Below are 17,824 nucleotides of genomic sequence, written 5' to 3' on the forward strand. Positions count from 1 at the left end.
ACCCTTTGGCATCCGTTGTCTCTTGGCAAAAACATATTTAGTACCAGGATGCGAACTATTTGCCTTCTGTGACTCGTTAAGTCGACACAAATTAAATGTGGCTTTGAATGGTATCATACGATATGTCTATGGCTTGAGTGGGACACAACATACTTCGCATCTTACAAACTCCCTTTATAGATTCAGCCTCAATACCTTAATGAAAATTGGGCCTTGCAATTCTTACATAAAATAATTACAACGCATATTCCAAACTATCTCTTCCAAAGAATTTGTTTCACTAGATCCAACAGAGGAAGAAAGATCGTGCCTAAAAGGAGAAAAAGTCTCGTCTCCGAATTGCATTTCTTTATTGGCACTACACGTCTTTGGAATACTCTTCCACATAAATTACAGGGCATCAACAACGTATCCACCTTTAAAAATAAACTCGAAGGAGTATGTTAGCTCTCAATCTCGTGACAGGGAAAGCTCTTGCCCGGAACAAACCGATCTCTTTGAAATCGATGACGGACTTGGAAATGAAAATTGTTTCAATAATTGGTACCAAAAATGTGGAAGGCGATGATTCCCTTAAAGAAATCCAGAATTGTCGGGCGGAAAATTGAATGAGCGTTGTAAAAAATCGTAATCGATCTATGGCAAATGGTGAGTACTCGCAACTATTAGTTATCATGTTAATGATGTATATTCATACTTTGTAGGTCAGGAAGGATGTAAAAAGACGGACTTGCCAAATAATATCGTGACAGGAAAATACAACAAGCTCTTGCGGGGAATAAATCGATCTCTTTTGAAACGCATGACAGACGGAAATGAAAATTGTTTCAATAATTTGCAACGAATATGTGGAAGGTAATGATTCCGTTAAAGAAAATGTGGAAAAGGTGCTCTTAAGCAGAGACAACATTCAATCATGTAACGGAGACGTAAGAAAGGTTTGGAGGTTTTTGAATCACGAATTGGGTAGAGATAAAGAATCTTTTGGAGAAATTGTTGATTTAGATGGCAATATTTTGGAGACAGATGTTGAAAGAGCTAATGCATTGAATACATAAATAATTCTGCAACATGTCAATATTCTGCAACATGTCAATTTTGTCAGTGCTTGATAAGATATTTAAGAAGATACTGTTTGAACAGATTACAGCGTATGTTGAGGATAAACATATTATGTTTACAAATCAGTTTGGCTTTAGGAAAGAATCTGGGACTGATGAAGCCTTGTTTAATATTGTTGAACATGTTTGCAGTCGAATTGACACAGGATGTAGAGGAGTAGCCGGAGTATTTTTCGATTTTACTAAGGCATTTGATCTCGTGGACCATGATATTTTGTTAAAAAAAGCTGAAATACATTGGGTTTAACAATGAAACCTTATTATTTTTTAAAGATTTTTTGCAGAATCGGCATCAATTCGTGAAAATTGGCAATGAACAAAGTGCGAGGGTACCTGTAAGATACGGTATACCACAAGGAAGTGTGTTGGGCCCACTGTTATTTAAACTTTACATCAATGATTTAAAAAATATGCCGTTTTTCGGAAAACTTTTTATTTTTTTATACGATGTTAGCCTGTTTTATAGATACAAAGATTATAAGGTTCTTCGAACTCAAATTGAATATGATTCAGTATTGTTAGCAGAGTTCGCAAGGTTAAACAATCTGGTGTTAAATCGGTTTAAACCTCATCGTGAAGAAACTATGAGTGTACACATAAATGTAGTGCCAGTTATGGAATCGAGGTCTGTGAAATATTTGGGCTTAACTATGGAAAGCAACATGTCATGGAACTCTCATATAGGTCATCTAAAGTGACATCAGCTACAGGTGTTCTCCGGAAATTTAGAGGACGTTTAACAACCGAGACCATGTTGTTAATATATCAAACATTGATACATTCACACCTGACTTACTTGCCAGGAGTTTATGCAAGTAGGATTAACGGTCCATTAAAGAAGTTACAGCGTGCTCAAAACACGGCTTTAAAGGTAGCTTTGAACTTGCCGAGGAGATATCCAACTGTAAGGCTCTATAAGGAACGGGCTAAGTCCATCTTGCCAATACGGGGATTATGCCCACAGCATATTTTACGTTACGTTTTTAAAACATTTGCTAGTACGCATTCCAGATCAATAAACTTCCTAAGAACTTCAAGAGCTACTCGTCAGTTACATACAGCAAAGTGCCGCTTTGAGGTCACAACGCAGAGAATTGGTTTTGCTGGGCCCACAGAATACAACAAATTACCTTCTCAGATAAAGAATTTAAATTCGATTTCTTCTTTTAAATATAAATTGAAGCAATTTTTATTAACTAGAATTGGAACACTTCTTTCGAAAATTAAAAAAAAAAATCTTTTTTTTTGTAAGGAGAAAATTTTATAAATAACAATATAATAATATATTGTAATATGTACTATGGTTGGCAGTTTTTTCCCTACAAGGCCTTCTAGCGCTGGGACTATAATATTTTAAAATGAAAAAATAAAGGATTAAACAAAAAAAAAGCATTTTAAATCACGATCCATTTAGGCATCCTATTTTTTTCCCGAATTACATATTTGTTTCCCAATCGTCATTTAATTTTATCTGCAGATGAGTTACAAAAACGACTATAAGAGTTCCCTGTGTATCACCCTTGACTTTTGTCAACACTGCCGTATGTTTCTCTAGACGAGACCAAAGGATAAGAGTCATTTTGTTAAAATATCTCGTTTTTGGTCCAACTGCCTAGGAATGTCACACGATTTGACACACACATCTTGATTGAGCCGATCGAAACATACCACGAATGAAGCCTGGGTAGCGTTATAGAGAATTTTAAGAGTCGTGGATTTAAAAACTTCAAATAGAGTAACCCCCATTATTATGAGTATTCTTTTGTTATATTTTGGATTTACCGAACGGATATATTGCGTTACGGTTAACATAAAGTTAGAAGTGATGATTGGACTTCAATGAGGAGCTTCTTTGCATTAACTTTCAATGTAAAAATTGTATTTTTAATGTTTTATTTCAAATCCATCAAATAGTTAAGTAACACATATAATAACGACCCTAATTCTATCAATAGTTAGTACTATTGACAAGTTCATTCTTCTTCCTTGCGCAGAATAAAAATTTCCATGCAGACTCACGTCGTCACTCTCGTCAGCACTGTCATGCGTCCTCCAAACTTGACCAAAGGCCAAGAACCATTTTTTAACATCTCTCGATTTTGCGCCAACTGCCAACTTGATGCTTTCAAAAGGTTGTCGAGGACGATCTATGAAAAAGCCTTTTTTAGATGGAAGACCCCTTAATGATATTCTATAGATGGAAGACCTTTTAAAAGGCCTCTATGGAGAGAAGGCATTTAAAAAGGTTCTATAGGTTTTTTCTATTTTTTTTTTTTTTTTGAATTTTAATGTGAATCGATCATCCTCGCGTTATCTAACGATGTTTTCAGCTCGTCATCACTAGAGGTGCGTAATCGAAAGCAAACGTCAACTTTCAGAATTTTCGATTTTTCTATCTTCAACTACCTCGAATTTATACCCTCAGCTTGTAGCCTACCTTCAACAATGGTACAATTTTTCAAGGGAAAGTCCATTTTCCTGGTATAAAAGCTGTTAAAACCTTCCCGGCACCAACTAAAATTAATAATGGCACGATAACTCACGTCCAGAAGGTCCGTATCAACTCCTTTTTGTACCTCCGTTGCAAAAGTTCAAAATGTTCATTTAAGTGCAAAATATCAGCTGTTCGAGCATCATTTTGACATTTTTATTGAATGTACTCCTTGTGGTCCAGTTTAAATCGATCTAATGTTATTCATTGGCAAGTCTATGCTCTCCGACATAATGACCCAAAAGCTAAAGATCCTACGGCGACCTACTAAAATGGCTGGTGGATACGATAACTTTCTAAAGGATTGATCGACATTGGTCCAACATTTTTTTCATTTATTTTCGTTAAAATGTCTTCCAAAAGGAAATCAAATTCCAAGATGCTCTTATATCGGGCAACACCTTCCGGTACCTACATTACAAAAAAAGTTCAAAATGTGTTAACACAAATTATCCTCTATTTATCCCTTCAACCACAACATCTGGCACCACCGTTCCGTCTTTCATATACTTTTTAGTTAGTTAATTATAATTTGCCTTATACATACTGCACTACATTGGCTATTCTACTCATCTACTCGCTAAATAACAGAGAAGAACCCATCACTCCCATCCCATCGACATTCCTGAGACTTGATGGTGTACCTAAGAAGTACACACATATGTATGTAGCTAGAGTTGGATGGCTTGCTGGCAGACTGACTTGGCTATCACACACATCTAAACCTCCTCACTATTTCACATATTAACGATAAAAGTACAACAACAAATAATAGCAACAACATACACTCGGAAATAGTCATTGAGCCGTTGGTTGGTTGACTTGGTAAACGTTAAATGTTTCATTTCATTCCGTTTCCTTGTTTGTTTTTGTTTTTTTCTCTTGTGTTAATTCTTGTTTGTCTAGGGTTATCGTGTGCGTTGTTTGATACAAAATTGTGATAAGAAAAATACCCATATGGGGGGATGTAGGAAAAAAATACCCACAATGGTGTTGAGAAAAATCGAAATTGTATTGGCCTTTATTGGAAATTGTGTGTAAAAATATGATGGTGTGAAATACCGAATTATAGTCGCATCTGATTAAAAAATTGGGCTAATAGTACGTTTACATATAGGCGGATTATTAAAACCCATTGAGTTTTAAATGTCAATATGTCGAATAAATTCTCATGAAGAAGGTAAACCCGGCAAAAGCTGAAGGACGTGTCGAACTACTCCAACAAGTGCAATGTTATTGCAAGAGACTGATACACTGACCTATTGTATGCAAAGGTGCTAATTTTTAAAAATTTTCCACAGTGGCTCCCAATTTGAAGTAGGACGGTATATAATTTAGGTTAGACATGCTTAATTACGGTATCTTTAATATAATTGTGACCAACTCAAATGACAAACTATAGAGAAGAGTGGCCGACAACTTTTGTCAATCGTAATAATTCTCGCGAACTTATAGACTTCTTGATTTATCTATTTTGTGAAGATGAACTACATCCAACAATACTACATCCAACAATACCTTTCCCAAAAGTTCAAAAGATTTCCTTTAGTTTAAGGTCAGTTCGAGACTAACAGCCTGTTTCACTATGTCGAACGAAAATGAAAACGAGAGAAAAACAACTAAACTAGTGTAAGATTTTTAAATTTTGTAGTTGTTTTAAAGCAAACACAAAGTCAATATTGCCATGAAAACTAAAGTTTAGGAGTTTTTCGTTCGCAATCATTTTCTTTCGACATAGTGAAACAGGCCCTATTTTTGCAATTTTTATGTATTTCTTGCGATTCTGTTTACAACGATATGTTTTTCGGCGCTTGCCAACACTTCCTGACATAGGTTAGGTTTAGGATGCGTAGCTGCCATGCTGGCAGCCACTCCACTCGGAGACCTTGGGGTCCATTGTGATCATCCAGACTATTGACTTATGTGGATTGTAGAGATGAAGCTGTTGTTGTGATGTGTAGATTGGGTTATTTGTTGTAGATGATGAATGTGGCTATGAGTGTTGTTAAAAGGTGTTTCGGTTGTTGATCTGGCGATGGTGTGTGAAAGATCTAAGATGTGGTGTTAGTTATGTATGGGGTCTAGTGTGTATAGTGCAGCTATATGGTGATTTGTGCATGCAGATGATGATGGTGTATGACTGATGACTATAATGTGTGCATACTGATGATGATGGTGTAGAATGATTTGTGCGTGCAGATGGTGATTGTGGTGTGGAAGAAACGAGTGCTGTCATGCCTGTTATTGATGAAGCTATATGGTGTTGTATGATTATAGATGATGGTGTGTGACTGTTGATGACGATGTGATGTGGTATGTGGGGGGGAGATGGTGGGTTAGGTTGAAGAGGTTGGACAGGAAGGGAAGTGGAAATTGGTAAGACAAGAGAAGAAAATAAGAAAAAGTTAAGAAGTTAAGTTAAGAATAGTTAGTGACTGTAAAGGAGAAGACAGACTATTTTGAGAAGAACAGATTTATTATCTAACTAGGATTTATTTACTAACGGTTCTAAGTCTGAACTGACCTGCTCCAGAGCCATTTGAGGCTCTTGCAGAGGCTATCGGGTAGTGGCCTGCCAAGCTCCCATTCACTTCTGTCAGGGATAAAAACCTTCGCTGCATCAAAATCCAACTAAGGCGAGATGTAGTCAGTTACACTCCCCCCGTCACTTAGTCCGATCTGACTGTTTAGCTGGTGTACAATACTAGCATGACCAGACCCTGAAAAGCGCCATAGATTAAGCTCCTTGAGACTCAAGGCACTACGGGATGCCAGATACTGAACAGAAATATCCAGGGGCTGGATGTTCAGTACTGCATTCAGTGCTGCTTGAGGGGTGCTCCTCACTGCTCCTGTAGTAAGAACTGAAGCAGATCTTTGCACAGAAGCTAACCTAGGCAGATTGGATTTGTTGTTCAGGGCCTGCCACCAAACAAGACATCCATAGGTTAAAATGGGGCATACCACTGTCATAAACAGCCAGTGTATAACATGTGGTCTCAAACCCCAGCTCTTACCTATGGAGTTCTTGCAGGAATAGAGTGCAATTAGACCCCTCTTAGTGCGCTCCTCTGTGTTCCTTTTCATGCGGGCGGCCATCGTCGTTTCCTTCTACACAACCTTTTCCACAACAGCATCCTGCCTGCAAAGGGCAGGCTTGTCGGAGTCGACCGACACTACAGCCCCTGAGGGAGCAGGATCCCCGACCGTAAGGTTGGAGCTCTCCAAGGTGCAAGAGAGAGCTGCGTTGGACGACTGAGATGGGATAATTGTGATATCCATCTCATCATCCTCCCAGCTCTCCCAGTCCCATGGAGGGGGGCTCTCCTGACTAAGTCGGAGGGTCTCACTATCCCTCAGGAGCTCAAGCAACTCCCTGCTCTCTGTCCAGTGTCGTCCTATTGTCGTCCCCGCCCAGGGATTGGGTATTCGCACAAGGTGCAACGTTGTCCGTGTTCATAGCAGTGGTCGATAACAAGAGTATATCGGAATTGGGGGGTTTTAGTTTTTTTAAGTTTTTAAATTGATTTTCCATGAGAAAAGGGGTTTATGGGGGAGCTGAGGACAGCCATGGCCTAGCCCTCCACTACCATGACTAGGGCAAACTACTCGCTGAGGTGCCCAGGTATCAGCGAGGCTCCGTTCGAATACAGTTGGTACCCTAACTGCAAACCTTGGAACACCGATAGGCACGAGGTCGCTTAACACCCCGGTGTTAGGGGATCTTCCTTGAGGTTGAAGATCAGTGACCTGGAATAACCGTTAGTCGTGCACAGCTTCCTGTAAGTCCAGGCAATGTACTTGGAAGCAGAATGTACATTAAAAGTACGTTGACTAGCCAAAAAGGTAGAAGCGCACTTAAGCCCCCACATCGCTTCAAGATTGTTATGGCCATCCTGACATAATGGTCAAAAGTTCTAAAAAATCATAAGGTGACCAACTCTATTCTATAGATGACACCAACGGATATATATTATGGAGTAGATACATAAGGAGACCTACTTTTCTAAAAAAAAAACACACGGTCTTTAGAAGGCCCATGCATACAGTCTTATCTCCCTTATTGTGGACGGGGCACAGGATACTCAGGTTCCAATCGTCGGGTACTCGTTCTTCCTGCCAGATGGTGCTAACTAGGCGATGAATACACCTTATCAGCGTGTCGCCTCCGGTTTCGAACGGTGCGGCTGGTAAGCCATCGGCTCCTGCTGCCTTATTATTCTTCAGCCAATTTATTACTGTCCTTACCTCATCTTGGCTGGGCGGTATACATTCAATATCATCTTCTGGGATTGGGACTGTGGTACCATCGTCGTCTTCGCTGCAATTGGATACCAACAGATATGAAAAATGTTCTTTCCATATCCTGAGTACACTCCCGAAACTACCCTTATGTTAACCGTAGGTAAGATTGTCGGTATCTCCCGATATTAGGTCTTTTCGAGGATTTTAGCTACCTTTTTAACTTCTCCACCAAAAATTGTCTAAATAGGTCTATGTTTTGGTATAACCCCAAATTGAACGGAACCACCAGATTTTAGTCACTTTAAGGAGTTTAGCTACATTTTTTGACAGGTTTGAGGTTCCCAGGGGTCACAAAACTTCTCGACCGAAAATCGTCAACATCGGTCAATGTTTTGATATAGCACCCAATATAACTGTACCTCCTGATTTTAAGTGTTTTGAGGTATTTAGATGCATTTCCCAGTGGCCAAATAACCTCTACAATAAAAAATGTCAACATAGATCCATGTTTTGATATAGCCTCCAATATAACGGTACCTTCTGATTTTAAGTGTATTGACGATTTCAGCTGCATTCATTTGCCGAACTATGTAAGCATTTGAAGTTCCCAGTGGTCACGAAACGTTGCCTCCAAAAATGTGGGTCCATGTTTTGGTATAGCCCCCAATATAACGGTACCTACCGATTTTAGGTATTTTAAAGATTTTAGCCACATTTTTTGTCCGAACTAGCGCAATTTGACATTTGAGATTTCCAGTTGTCAAATTACATCTCCACCAAAAACGTTTAATATAAATACATATACATGTTTTGGTATAGCTCCCAATACAACGGTACCACCCAATTTTAGATATTTTAAGATTTTGAGCTACATTCTCTATCGGTAATTTTACATTTGAGGTTCCCAGTGGTCACAAAACTTCCCGACCAAAAATTGCCAACATAGGTCCATGCAAGGCAAATTTATATAAGGTAAATGCGTGAATTACAACACGAAAATTTAATGTCAAAGAAAATATTGAATAATGGGGTCGTTCTAAAAAATTATCAGGAAAAACATAGATACATTTTTAAAATCCTCTAAAATAGAACAAAATGTAAATATAAACAATTCAGAACTGTCGTAGGTCATTTTTATTACACGTTTAGGATGAAAAGCTGCATTTTATGGTAGCAAATTTCAAGTTTCAAATTTCATGAGTAGACCCTATTACATTTTGAAAACTAAATTTACAAAAAAAAATAAGAATACAGCTGATTGTCACTTCTACCTTGTATAAATATGCCTTGGGGTCCATGTTTTGCTATAGCCCCCATATAACGATAACTCCTGATTATAGGTAGTTTGAGGATTTTAGCCACATTTGTTTACCAAACTATCGGTAACTTCACATTTGAGGTTCCCAGTTGTGACAAAACTTCAAAATTTTATTTCATTATTTTATTACATATTTTTAAGCAACATTTGCTCTGTTCCAGAACCTGCTCGGAGCTACTACTTTTTACCACGATAACATTTTTTTACTTTATGTTATCGAAAAAAATAGTAAAAAATTTTATATATTGCAGTACTGAAACAGACCAATTTTCTTATCAAATTATTTGTAAATTGTCACTTGTGGTTCCCGGTTATAGAAAGAAAAATAGAGAGACTACTAATTATTCGACCCTTTTTTTTGTTTTTTTCTGTTAATTAATATCTTCCTATGTCAAATATTTCTCACTTGCCACAATCTCTAATTTTACTAAATTCCCAGTTAGTTGGCAACCCTACTTTCTATATTTGATCAGGTCATCGAAAATTTATTCAGTCTACTCAAGTCGCTGAACGTTTATGTTCTCCGGCCGCGGATGTTTGAAATATAAATGGGGGGGCACTTTCAGTGCCGATTTCAATTTGCTCGCTTTTTTTCGTGATTCACGACAACGACGAATAACATGCCGCCGCTGGGAAAAAAAACAAAATTCTTTTATTCCCTCACACAAGAAGCCAACAGCAGCCAGCCGACACATTCATAAAACAACTTTTTTTAGTATATGTACCTTGATTTACACGAGGAGTCCCATTAAGCTTCCAGAAGAAGAGAAGAGATTTTCAACAAAAAAAGAACGCACATTTTTTGTTTTGTTGTCCGTTTCTTTTTTTAATTGGGGCTGTTTCGTTTTCGTAATATTTTTCGCACAAGTGCATGCTTAATTTAGCATAGGAGCAGTAACTTCGCACAACAACAACACCACAAACACACAGTCAGTCAGGCAGGCACGCACAAAAATATTGTATCTGATGGTGATGATGATTTTGTTGTTGTAATTAATTTACAGATCGTTCAAAATTTGAACTTCAAATTATTATTTTTTTATTATTTATCAGTCACACAAATAAACACCGCGAAAAACGAGAGGAACAACAACAACACAGTCTCAAATAATGTCAAAAAATTTAATACAAATTATTTCGTTTATCTTTTTTGTTTTTGCTCTTTTTTTCGCACACACATCATATTCCCCTTTTTAGTAGCTGCGAAAAAAACAGTCATTGATGACGATTTTTTTTTAATTTTCCAATTATTACCCCCCTCCCGTGAAGAGAATTCTATGCTTTGTTTTTGTTTCACATTTTGCTGGCTTTGATTTATAGAGACACAAAACTATTCACCTTTTGCATACGGCAGAGGCCAATCCAATGGATCTATGATTATGACAGCTATTCTTTTTATCTGGAAAAATAACTTTTTTTACTTCACTTAATTGTTAGTTTTTTTTATTTTCTCATCGGCACCGATTCTAGATGAGTAGAATGAGTAGAAACTTAAAGCGTATTTTTTCCGTTTTGCACACAAAATGAAAATTATTTCTGCTTCGTTAATATTACGGGGATACAAGACACACACACAGAAAATTGCACGTTAAAACGATATCCGCTTAAACGTCCACACCTTCGGCCAAATGGCATCAGAATAAAACTGAATCGGTTACAAGTTGCTTTGAAATACCGAGTTTGTTCTTTTTCGACGGTTTCATCTGTTATCGATTGCATAAAACCCAATGCCCATCATGTTTTTACAAGCAATGCGCGTGCAAATTAAAGGAGCCACCACTGACAAAATCAGCTGATGCAAGAAAACCGTTGTCACGTACGTTTCTGTTTAAACGTAAAACAATCGTGGTCATTACTTAGCTAAACGCCAAACTGTAAAGTTGATCCGAAAATTTTTTAAGTGGCTCTCGAATAGAAAAGCACAATTTAGATATTGTGAAATCGTATTAAACCAATCCGTGAAATAAACAAAAGAACCAACATAGAAAAAACTCATTGAATTTGAGTATTCCTTTTATATAAAATTTATTGTCAATTGTGTGGCAATAGAAGTGCAATTTTATAATCGCTGTATTGCTTAGGCAAATACATTCGGAAAAAACGGGACAGGCGTCCCGTTATTTTTTCCATATCGTTTCATCATTATTCAACTGGAATAAAATACAACAAACAAAAGTGCGAGTGAGAAGAAGTTAGACGATAGCGTTGCAATGAACGAGGACGTGAATTTGGAGTGGACTCCTCCGTGGCCTCCGCGGCGGCCTGTAGGGAGTAAAACGAGTAGAGACAGAAGCCGCAGCAAACACCGAAAAGAAACCGAAGAACAACCACCGAGAAAAAAGAGAGGCGATAATAACAGCAATCAAGATGGAAGAGTAGCTATGCAGAGTGAAGAAGGCCCGTTAAATAGCCTGTGTGACAACAGACAAAGCAACATTGAAGGTACCTCCACTGAAGAATCTAGCGGTAAGAAAGATCAAAGAAATAATTACAATTTTACTTATGACGATAATCATAAAGGGGCTTTTGTTGTGTATATCGACAAAAAGCAAAATGAAGGTGAACGTTCACCAATCAATGTGGTAAATCTTGCATGATTAGTGTATAACCTCAACATTGAAGGTGTTACTGATATTATTAAAATAGGCTACGCTAGAGCTAAGGTGATCTTAAAAAGTGCTTTTACAGCCAACATGTTCGCAAGTAATGAGTCTTTAGTTCAACAGGGTTTTCAACAAAAAAATTTCGCCCACTTCGTTTCAAAAATAGGTATAATCTTCGGTATACCGACCGAGATCGATGACGACGAATTAAAGTTGGCAATTCAATCTGATGTACAAGTAATGAGTATTACAAGAGTGAAAAGAAAAGATCAAGACAATATGGTACCGACACAACGTGTGAAAATTTGTTTCAGGGGCTTAAGCTACCAACACATGTAAAATTATACGGTTACCACAAAAAGGAAGTCAAACATTACGTCTCATTTGGCCAGTGCTATAAGTGCTTTAGGTTCAACCACTTTGCCGAGCACTGTAAGCAGAGAGTGCCGCCATATAGAGACTGCTACTCTCCGCATGAAAACAGTCAGTCATGTAATGAATCAAGGGTATGCACGAATTGTGGAGACGGTCATGAGCCTTGGAATAAAGATTGCCCGGCGAGGGAGAAGGCATATCAATTGAAGCGAATTATGACAATAGAGAATCTGTTGAGGAAGGATGCCAGAGACAAGTACTCGGCCTTCTTTTCTAATAAATTTGATCTGTTCGCCGAAAATATGGATGATACCTTCCCAGCCCTAAGTGTAAGAAGGAATAATCGTACCGGCAATCCTGCGAATGATACCATAAACAACTTCCAGAAATCGGCAAGACTGATACATACTAAAGGCTCCTTTGCAAGAATGGTTAAGAATAATAAAAATATGCTAAGAGAGGCTGAAAACGCAAAACGTACTATGGATGAACACCGGAGATTCTTAGCAGAGTCGAGCGCAGGAGCGAGCAGTTTGCCAAATGGTTTGGCACTTCTCAAGACCCAATTAACATTGGACTCATTGTTGAGGAATGTAAATGATTTGACTTCAGGAAAGAAAGGTTCCTTAAACGAGGAACAAATGACCATGCTGAAAGAAATGGGTTCAAAATTGAGTAAGGAAATCTTATACCCTAGACAGATGGCAGAGTTAATTTGCATTAAAAATTCCTTAATTTGAATTAACTTTTTACCCTGACAGACGATAGTTTCTGCATTTATGAAACAGCTGTTTCTGTTGTTTGTACCCAGCATACCATTTCATAAAGTTTTACAAAAGTTCGCCAAAATATGCGAAACAAATATACTTTCTACCATTGAATTTTTCACCACGATAATCCAAAAATAAATTTAATTTATTCGCGATATTTTTGAGACTTTTTAATATTATAAAAATATTGCAAAACTTTAAAAAACATTTGTAGAAGATATAATTTTCGATAGAATTGGTATGGTGGGTAATGAAAATTGTTGTGAAAATAAAAATTTTAAAAAGAGATTTGTTAGAAGGCATGAAAAACGATTAGCTGCTATTCTATTCGAGAAAGACCACTACTTACTTGAAAGAAACGCGAACATTTCTGATTTGTTTTCCTTTTTTATTTTCTTAAACATGGAAATTTGACAAAAGACAATTGATTTTCAATGCAAATTGTGTCTCAGAGCATGAATATGCTCTCTCTCCTACATGAATATGGGCTCTCTTTTACAGCATTGCCATATTGAAATACCTAAATACAGTTTAAATTTCCTTTGATTTTGTGCATTAAGAATGTGGATAATGCACGAATTAATTTGAATTAAGGCAGTTAATGCAAATTAACGCTGCCGTCTGTCTAGGGTATTAGAATTAGATGTACGTCTTGTAAATCCTGGTCGGAGAATGATGAATGAACGTGAATCTATAATTAAAGAGGTAATACACTCAGGTTGTTAACGTCCTTTTTTATATTTTTCAATATGATTAAACTTCTTCAATATAACAGAGTTTAAACAAAAAAGAAAATAAAACTTATTGGAATTATATATGGAAAATGAGAAAATTGATATAGCTTTGCTTTCGGAAACATGGATTAGAGATGAAACAACAACCAACATAACAAATTATAATTTTTATTGCAAAAAACGTCACGATGTATACGGCGGTGTGGGTGTATATATAAGAAGGAACTTCAGGTACTCCTTGTTGAAATTTGATTTAGATATTGATATATTGGGAATAACAGTTTTGAATCTTAGGCAAAGCATGAATATTGTGGTAGCATACATTCCACCCAATACAAGCAGAATGGCATACAATACTATAATCTCCAAAATTTTCAACCAGATTAGCAGATTAAAGTTTCCAACGTTATTGGTTGGGGATTTCAACGCTAAAGCATCATTAGTCGTGTTCCTTTACGTGCCAGAGGTTACCAGTTTTTACCACTTTTTACCCGCAAAGTGTTCCCTTACTTAAAAAAGCATACAATTTATATGATAGCAGCTCACCACTTTTACCATTTTTTGCCACTGTTACCATTTTTCAAAGTAAAGGAACAGACCAATTATGGGGGAATTCATATACGGATCACCAAGGGGAAGCAATCACCAACTCGATCAATAAACATGGTTTTTTATGTCTCAACACGGTTGAACCGACGTTTATACTAAACAGTACCCAATCTGCAATGGATTTAGCATTCTTGAGTACCATGCAATTCCGAGTTAAGTGGGGAGTGGATAATACTAAAATTACGAGCAGTAACCACAGGCCAATTATCATGGAACTTGAAGGGAATTGTACGCCATATAAAAATACTAAAATGGTACTTCGAAGAAAGATGTATGTATGTACAAGCGGACAGCATCAGTGTAGGTGGAAACCTACAGGAGGCACAAAAAATATGCAGGAATTGGTGGAAAATAATACGATTGATATTGACAGCAGAAATCGTTATGTCCCGAAAGCTTTGTGGAATTCGATTGTTGATGACCTCTATAAAGAAAGGACCATTCAAAGAAGACGGTACGAAAGCACCAAAAATTATGAAGATCTTGTCCAATTAGCAGAAACGGAAAAAAATGTGTACAAAATTATTGCTAGATTTAAGAGAAAAAACTTCAAAAAGTGCCAAAGTGAATTATCGTTAGGAAACCCAACGAAAGACATGTGGAACACTATGAGGATTGTGAAGAAATATCAAAAAGTTAAGCCTTTAAATAATAGTTAGAATGAAGAACAAAATAGAGAATTTCTTGATCACATAAACTCATCATCGTTGATAGGATCTACGCCGGTTCCGGTAGTTTTTGGTGAAGTTTTGCATAAAAAACCAAAGTTGAAAGTAAAGGACAGGGAATTGTTCCTAAAAAATCGCAATCCCGATTCTGCGGCAGGGCCTGACTTAAGCTGTGTTCCAGAACTAAAAAGTTTTTACAATTTTTACGACTTTTACACATTTTACTCGAAAAAGCGTTCCCGTACACAAAAAAGTTGTAAAATGTTCACTTCTCTTCAAACAAAAATGGCGCTGAATGACGCTCTCTTGAAAAACTTTTTACTCGACAAATTTGAGCGTGTAAAAAATAGTAAAATGGATGCCGGCGTCTGTTTGGCTGATGCGCCCACTTTGACAATTGTTCCAGCTTTTTTGACGTTTTTTTTTTCATTTTTGCGTTCCCGAACTATTTCAGAAAACTTGTGTGTAAGAACAAATTTATTGCAGTTCTCTCTTTTACGAGTTTTACCATTAAAAAGTACGGGAACGAAGCTATAATCTCATACAAAATGATCCTAAATATAAACAATACGGAGAGGTCTAAGTATTTAAGTTTTCTTGAAGATGTCTGGATTGAAGGCAAATTCCCGGATGAATGGAGGACCACACGAATTGCACAGGTACCAAAAAGAGGAAAAAATTTAGCGGATGTTAAAAATTATAGGCCTGTGGCACTCATGTCCGTTGCTCAAAAGATTTTGGAAGGCGCTATTAAACCAATTATTCAGATGTTCATAGAGGAAATCATGTGTTACCACGAAGAACATACACCTTTTCAAAGGGCAGGTCCACAAGTGATTGTATCAATGACTTAGTGAATACGGTTGAAGTAGCTAAAAAAACGGGGATGTAAGTTGTTGGTGCATGCATAGATATTGAGAAGGCGTTTGACTACACCGAAATCGGGAAATTGGCCATGATGCTTTTCGAAAAAGGACTTAATACGCTTGTTATCAAATGGTTACACTAAGGAATGAGGTGTGAGGACTCTGGAGTTGGGAAAACAAAGAATCACCGTGAGTAATGGATTGCCTCAAGGCAGTAGTTTGAGCCCCATTTTGTTTAACGTATATACGACAAAATTGCACAGTGTGGAGTCGCCAAACTGTATTCTGTTCCAGTTTGCGGACGACTTTTTTTATGTTATGTCAAGAAAGGAACTTCGATGATGCAAAAACAACATTACAATGCAAGATTCTTGAATTTAAATCTCTTTGTGAGTATCTGAGATTAAGTTTCAATATGAACAAAGCAAACATTATGTATTTTAGCAGGAGACCCCGAAGTTTGGACATAATAATAGATGGGGAAAAGCTATGTCAAACAAACAAAATCAAATACCTAGGGGTAACCATTACAAGTAGCGGCACAGCAAGAGTGCACATTGAGGAATCAACGACCGCGGTCAAAACGAGTTGTAATTTTTTGAGAATTTTGAGTGGATGTAGGTTTGGTATAAAGTCAATCCGAGCACTTCATTTTTATAAGGCTTATGTTAGATCCAAAATGGAGTATGGTGCAGCGACGTTGTCCAATTTAACTAAGGAATCCGAAAACAGGCTGAGAGTATGCACGCGAAAAGCTTTGGGGTTAATAAGGTCAACGCCGGTGGAAATTATTTACAATATGGCAGCGAAGCTGCCTCCGAATTACAGATTCCAACTTGCGACTGCCAAGGAACTGACTAAGGCGGTTGCCTATGACTTACCATGTGTAGAGATCTTGAAAACAAAACCACCGATAAATACCAGTTACGCTAGAGTGTGGAATAAGTTCGAGGAGGTGCTCATCAATATTGCTCCAACCAAAATATACATGTAAAAATTTGTGTTATTATTACGTTATTTTTATTTGTTAATTTTTGTCATTTGTAGTATTTCCCTGAAGATGACTGAAGAATACAGTCGAAATATTGGAAAAATAAAAAGAAAAGAAAAATTAAAACCCCAATTCTTTTAATTTTGACTTTTGAGCCAAAAGAACCAAAACGAATAAAAATTAAAGACAAGTCAACAATAACAACAACACAATAATAATAATCCCTATTCCTCATATTCCCGCAAGGAGACACATGTTCTTATGGTAAAGGTAAGCCATATTATGGAGCAGGTCTGGTTCCATCAAAACACCCAATATAGAGTATGCAGAATCACTGTACCCGACATGCCCCATGGATTTCAGCGTACTATAAAGACATTTTGCGACATTTTTAATCAGAAGTTAAAAAAAATAAAGATTATGCTTACTTACTTTTAAGGTATCCGCCTTTCTTTTAAATCTCTAATTGTAGAGGGTTTTTAGAGCTGCGGTAAAAAAACTATCGACCGGAACATTACTCCGATATTTTGTCTGTAATTTATAGCGTAGCAAGTGACATGAATCTTAAAATTCAAGTAAACTTATGTGACGAACAATTGGAAGATGCCTGTTCCAGAACCTGCAAGAATCTACAATTTTTTTCTACGATAACAAATTTGCCTTTATGTTATCCAAAAAATAGTAAAAATTAGTAGATTCTTGCAGATCTGGAACAGATCAATAAATATTCAACTTTTAGAAAGTATTTAAAGATGGGTGACCTTCTCAACAACTCTCTTAAGACATAAGACTTTATAAACAGCACATTTACAGATAGAATATCTTCGCAAAAAATCTTTTTAAAATGGATGGACTTCTAAAGTCCTCTACAAAGAGAATAGCTTATCGACCGGTCTTCTTCAGAAAGAAGACCACTACAATAGAATTATACAAATAGAAGTACTTCTACACTTATAAGACCTTCTCAACAGGTCTTCTATAGGGATATGTAAGTCGACTTTCGGTTAATCGATTAATCGACTTTTTGCAGTCA

General features: G+C 37.0%; 1 protein-coding gene and 1 long non-coding RNA gene across 2 annotated transcripts in view; both read right to left on the reverse strand.

Moving 5' to 3' along the window:
- Nucleotides 1-10,892, reverse strand: part of Kdm2 (Lysine demethylase 2) — a 29,634-nt gene extending 18,742 nt beyond the window's left edge. The window contains exon 1 of the mRNA XM_073974889.1: nt 10,514-10,892. The gene's annotated coding sequence lies outside the window, so the exon portion shown is untranslated. The remainder of the gene's footprint in view (nt 1-10,513) is intronic.
- A 6,140-nt stretch (nt 10,893-17,032) lies between these two features.
- On the reverse strand, nt 17,033-17,586 carry LOC141390550 (uncharacterized). The gene is made up of 3 exons (XR_012409402.1): nt 17,525-17,586; nt 17,224-17,322; nt 17,033-17,158 (listed from the first exon to the last, which is right to left on the reverse strand). It is a non-coding gene; the product is annotated as an uncharacterized lncRNA (long non-coding RNA).
- Nucleotides 17,587-17,824: the final 238 nt, after the last annotated feature.

The sequence above is a fragment of the Musca autumnalis genome, unplaced genomic scaffold (genome assembly GCF_047663935.1).
Source record: "Musca autumnalis isolate F117 unplaced genomic scaffold, ASM4766393v1 scaffold_1, whole genome shotgun sequence".
In the NCBI taxonomy this organism is placed as follows: Eukaryota; Metazoa; Arthropoda; class Insecta; order Diptera; family Muscidae; genus Musca; species Musca autumnalis.